This window comes from Taudactylus pleione, unplaced genomic scaffold, assembly GCF_031769625.1.
Source record: "Taudactylus pleione unplaced genomic scaffold, aTauple2 ptg000230l, whole genome shotgun sequence".
Lineage (NCBI taxonomy): Eukaryota > Metazoa > Chordata > Amphibia > Anura > Myobatrachidae > Taudactylus > Taudactylus pleione.
The window spans coordinates 8377372-8383261 of NW_028284632.1; the positions used below are offsets into that span (position 1 = coordinate 8377372).

The 5890-nt window shown below is 46.8% G+C and overlaps 1 pseudogene; it reads left to right on the top strand.

Annotated features, from left to right (window-relative positions):
• Nucleotides 1-5771: 5771 nt before the first annotated feature.
• Nucleotides 5772-5890, top strand: LOC148516967 (5S ribosomal RNA; annotated as a pseudogene).

Consider the following 5890-nt stretch of genomic DNA (forward strand, 5'->3'; position numbering starts at 1 on the left):
AAGGGCCGGTTCATCATCCGTATATATTCAGGATTGATATAACTGCCCTCACTAAAGCAGGAACATCCATTGTTGATTGACAGTGCTCCTCACCAGACTGTGTGAGAGAGAACCTTGTGCGTCATCTGCCTCCTCAAGCTGGGTGGACTGAGAGGATGATACTGTCCACCTATGTGCTTTGGTGGCTAATGGTCTGCCCGCCTGTAACTTTTGCTGAGAGGCGGCAGACGTTTGAGCCATATTTTGATGGGCATAAACATCCATCCAAGAATAAAATTATAGGGAGTACAGACATTGTAGGTTGTAACAGCTGTGGGTACCCTATGGTAGGAGGCAGCATAGGAGTTGATAAACGATCCACTAGCTGTGTCATAACCTGAGATAAGGAGGACACCCAGGGTGGCTCATATACCGGGGCCGGTAATGTGGACTCTTGAGTAAATCTATAACAAATAGTACACAAATCATCCTGTATGGAATCTTGAAGGGACAAGCCCAGAAGACAGGATTTGCATGTATCCAGCACAGGGGCATCAGCCTCCTGTTTATCCTTATATTTAGAAGACATAGGCAATAAATAGCACACAATACGTGTAAAGCTAACAATACAATGTGACAGCCTTCTCAAGTAAATATGAAGTACTATAGAACCCCTACACTCCTGGTAGTTGAGGGTTAAGGAGAAATAGCAGTGATAGGAATAACTGATAGTCAGAAAGTTAAAGTGTATCACCACAACAGAGCTAGCACAAGTCACATACAATGCATATAAATATACTACAATAGGCTCTGTATCAAATACACAAGCACATATGTTGGTAGGATTTGAGCGCTGTATAACCTGTCCCCTGGGGAGAGGTATGCAGGGAGGCTGGACCCAAACCTCCTGAGACCAGCAGCTTCAGCAGAGCACTGAATAATGGTCACTGAGAATCTCATATAGGGAGGAGGGTAGAGGAGGACTGGGAGCAGCTCAGAAGCGGGAAAGCCCATAATGAGGGATCGCCATCTGGGCTGGGGGTGGGCTGCAGGGGAGAGCCTCCCCTGTTCTGCATTAACCCCCGGGTGCCCTGGCCTCGTGAAAAATGGCCACCGCCACAGTCTCCGGTGCCAGATCTTACTTGCCCCGGTGGTCTAGTGGGGGAGCGGATGAACCAGTCGCCCCACTGCAGCACCCTCTGGTAGGTCTCAACCGCCGGAGGTAAGGACTGCCCGCAAGCGGGGAATCACCTTACCTGCATCTCCACTGCCCAGCTTCAGTCTTGGGTCCCCAGTGGTGCCGCTAGCTAAACCCCACTGGCACCCGCAGAAATCACTGGACCAGTTACCGGTGTTGCAGTGCCGGCGGAGATAGATGGAGCAGCAGCACAGGCATCCATTAAGACGCCTAGCGCTGTTTGCTCTGAAGTAAACAGTTGCCCTGTTAAAAAGGTGCAACCATATCCTGCCGCACCAAACGAAAAACTGTCTGCCTGTGGCTGGGGTATATGTGGAGGAGGACCAATGCATCCTGGGTGCTAAAGCTTAACTGTTTGGTGCCCGGACCTCTCCGACCACACACCCCCCCATGGTATCCCTGTGGATCCCCTATGGACCCTGAAGAAGAAAGAGAAGGAAATAGTATTGCCTAACAATATGAAAAGTGGACATTAACTTTGACAATAAAGTAGGATTAGTTCACAACCTTACTTTATCCATACAGGTGCAGGAAAGGCTCTTTACATCAGGGCATGTAGTTTTCTCACTTGGGGCCCTATTTATTAACATTATTATTACTAAAATAAAGTGAAAAAGGGTGTTTTCACACCCTTTTCACATTATTTTAGTTTCACCTGTAGTTACTATAGGGCAATTGGAGTAGAATCAGTAAAATTCTACTCCAACCCCTAATTATCACTTATTTTTAGTAAAGCAGATCGCATTTCCCATAATTGTAATGGGAAATGTGATCCGACCATAGTTACTAAAAATAAATTGTAAAAAAATACCGGGGAAAGCCCTGTGATAATAACGCCACCTGGAGGTGGCGTTATCCAGGGTCTCCCCCGGTTACCGGGCTCCCACTCTGCTGAGAGTGGGCTCCCACTCTGAGGAGAGCAGAGCCGGGAGCCGGTACCAGTAATCACTAATCAGCTATGTGGTCTAAGCAGACCGCAAGCTGATTGCTGTAAAAAAAAAGAAAAAAAAATGAAACATTTTTTTTTTTACTTACCTGAATCCAGGGACCGGTGATCGGGCCTCCGGTGATGGCTCCTCTCTGGTCAGCTGGTCTCCCACAGTGCACTGCTGCCCGGTCATCAGGTGATCGGGCCCCAGTGCAGTATGGGAGATCACCTGAACGGGAAGCCCGGAGAAGATCACCGGAGGCCATTAGGATGCAGGTAAGTGTAATGAAGGGAGGGGGGGGGTCACAGGGGGTAAGGGGGGGTAAGGGGGTCTGCGATCGCGGGGGCGGGGCTTACCGCCGGGGGCGGGGCTTAGCATCGGTGGGGGGCAGCAGCGACGGTGGGTCGGCGCATGCGCGGGCTCTTAGTCACGGTATTTTTTCCGAAAATACCGCGACTAGAGTGCGGATGGGATCCGCAGGGACAGAGCTTTATCACAAGCTCTGTCCCTGCATGGGATTTATAGTAAATCCCTGTGATATTGCCTGAATTCGCAATGCGAATTCACTCGGTAATATCACACTACAATCTGCATTCAATATGCGGATTGTAGTAAATAGAGCCCTTGGCGGCAGAGGAAACAACACTTTTCAAAATGCTTCGCTCAAGTGGCTTACATATGAAGGCTCATAGGAATCTGATGTTCTATCAGCTAGCACTAGATTAAGAACTCAAGGTACCACAAAAGCTTTGTTTGGAGGCCTATTCTCTTTAGTTTAAGGGTATGGAATCTGTGGCATTCCAACTGCTGTAGAACTATACATCCCAGCATGCCTTGCCATAGTGTTGCCATTAAGACATGCTAAAACTGTGGCAAGGCATGATGAGATGTGTAGTTTCACAACAGCTGGAGTGCCACAGGTTGCATACGGCTGTCCTAATTGAAAATTCCATTGATTCAACACCAATTTCCTTTATTTTGATTTCCCTGTGACAGTGGAAGAACCACAACAAATTACTCTGGTGTTTTTGGATCTCACCATCAAATCTATTTGAGGGAATCCTTTACGAAGAGTTGAAAACCCTCTCTGTGTAAGGCTCATTCTCCTAAGACACATTGACTGTGATAATATGCTCTCCTTGTATTTGCCTGCTGCGTGTAATGCAGACTGATATCAAATGCCTGTTTTGCTCGACAATTGTTGATACTTCCACTATCATGGTTCTGCTTCTTTCTCTCTGGAAATATTTGCTGAATCTCATTGCCAGAATGTTGTTTGCCTGCAGCAGTTTTTAATTCTAGAGCCATACTCCTTGCACCACATACAGTGTTTCCTGAAAACAATCATAGGAACTACCAGCACTTTGGTAAAAGGATCTTGGAGAAGAAGACAGCCCACACCGGTGAATCGGAAGTAGTGACCAATGACCATGCACATAGAACCTGATGTTGTTGAGCTGCCATAGGAAAGTGGAGATACTTCAATAGAACCTACATGATCTGTAACTTCCCTACTTCCTAGAGAATGCTCTGTATAATTAATTCTTGCATTTATGAACGGATTGAGTTACCTTAGATTGCGTTTGTAAACCACGTTGCTTTTCTTTTTTTTTTAATAGCAGAAACATCTTGGAACAAAGGGGTCTATTCAGACCCGTTTGCTAGATGCGTACGCTCGCTCCCGGCGTATGCAAACTCAGCTAAGTGACAGCAAGGCAGGCGAACGCACGGCAAGGCATAAGCACGCCCACTATGTCTTGGCGTGCGATCGCCCTGTGTATGTAGACGCCCACCAGCCTGTCTTAAGATGCCCACTTGCGCACGTCATCACCAGGAAGTGTATGCAACCATCGGTACATCGGGTACCATCGGATGCATTCGCAGTGCTTGAGATTGACTTCAGTGTCAAATTCAACCAGGTGACGTGTACTATCACGCTGCCTATTAATTATGCACGCCACTAAAACGGTGTTAAAATGCCCAGGCACGCCTGCGTTCGTACATCCACTCCCCCGTTTCTAGTGGCCTGCCCCAGTTACCACCCACAAATGGCTTGACCTGTCACTCATTCAGCTGGGCTGTCTATGCTGGTCGAGTGAACGCTTCCACATCTTTCGCAGTGGTGCGCACTTGCACACTGCGATGCATACGCATGCGCACATCGGCAGCTAACGAGCAAACGCTTCCTAGCGAATGAGTCTGAATTGGGCCCAAAATCCGAACCCCCTCTGGCAGTACCAGATTAAGGTCCACATGGGCCTGGAGCTGACCTTTTATGAAGGGCCTATTGTGTGCTGCCGCAGGAGGTGTGACCAGCACGGCTGGTGTGCGACTACTGATGTGTGGGTGTTCTATATTTGACCACTGATAATGTGCAAAAAACCCCACAAACTATGGATTATTAACTAAATGCAACTATTTTTATTTATAAAGTGATTTAATTCTTTTTTGTTATGGTTATGCTAGTAAGTCTTTTAAATTCCTTGATTTTCTATATATGATCTGTGACTTTGTAGGTAAGATCTTTTGAAGTAATGGGTCCATCAGAAGAATACTCCAATTTTTATTGAGAGATTTTTTTATTAGATTCTCGTGTCCACCACCAAGTATGCTAAGGGATAAAGGAAAAGAAAGATCAACTATGAACACTCTGAAATGTAATGGAAGCTATAAGTGTGGACATTGTAATATTTGTAAGTTTCTTCACCCCAAGAGAAAAACATTTACGAACTCGGACGGATCTAAGGAATACACTATAAAGAACTTTATGAATTGCAATTCTACATCAGTGATCTACTTGTTGGAATGTACATGTGGACTTAAATATATATATATAAATATATACTAAGAGACCACTCAGAATTAGAATTCAGGAGCATATTAGGAATATTAGAAATAAGGTTGAAGGACATGCAGTCTCCAAGCATTTTTCGACAAAGCACAACTCAGATCCCGAAGACATCACCTTCAAGGCAATAGATAGCGTTCCCGCTAGGCTGTTTTAGCGGGGCGCGGCGCCCTGCCCTCTTTCTGGAAGGCAAAAAGTGCCCTGCCCTCCAGAAGGAGGGCAAAAAGCGCCCTGCCCTAACAGCCTGCGGGAGCCGTCTTCACCAGTGTCCTGCGGGTTAAGAAATGTGCAGTGACCCGGTCAACCCCAGAGAATAGACGCCGGGCGCATGCGCCCGGCATCTATTCTCACTGTCCTTAGGGTTTGGGGGCTGCCCGGTGTGTCAGCAAGTGCTGGGCACGCCCCCAAGAGTGACGAAAAGGGGATGCGTCTTATAGACATGCCCCCTTTTCAATGACCACGCCCCCTTCTCGGGCGTGCGCAATGACGTGCCCTCTCTAGCTCCGGCGCCCTGCCTCACGCCGGAGCTAGAGTGAACACTAGCAATAGAACACGTAACCCTGGGAGAAAGAGGTGGAGATTTGGGTAATCTGTTATCGAGAAGAGAAATGTTTTGGCTATTTGAACTGGATACATTGGCACCTAAAGGCTTCAATGAGTACTATGAAATTGCTCCTGTTTTGTGATATGTTCAATTCCTATCTACTAATATACCACCAGGTTATGGATGGGCCTGAACAGTACCCTGAAGGTTTATCTTCTGAGGGAAGTCCAGGTTTGGTAGAATATTTGGCATTATGGACCATTGACAATATTTATTTGCTGCCATACCATCATGTGTGAGCCCAATCTCGTCCGATCTTGGAAGCAAAGCATGATTGGGCCAGGTTAGTACTAAGTAAGGCAACCTCTTGAGAATACCTGGTGCTGCAAATT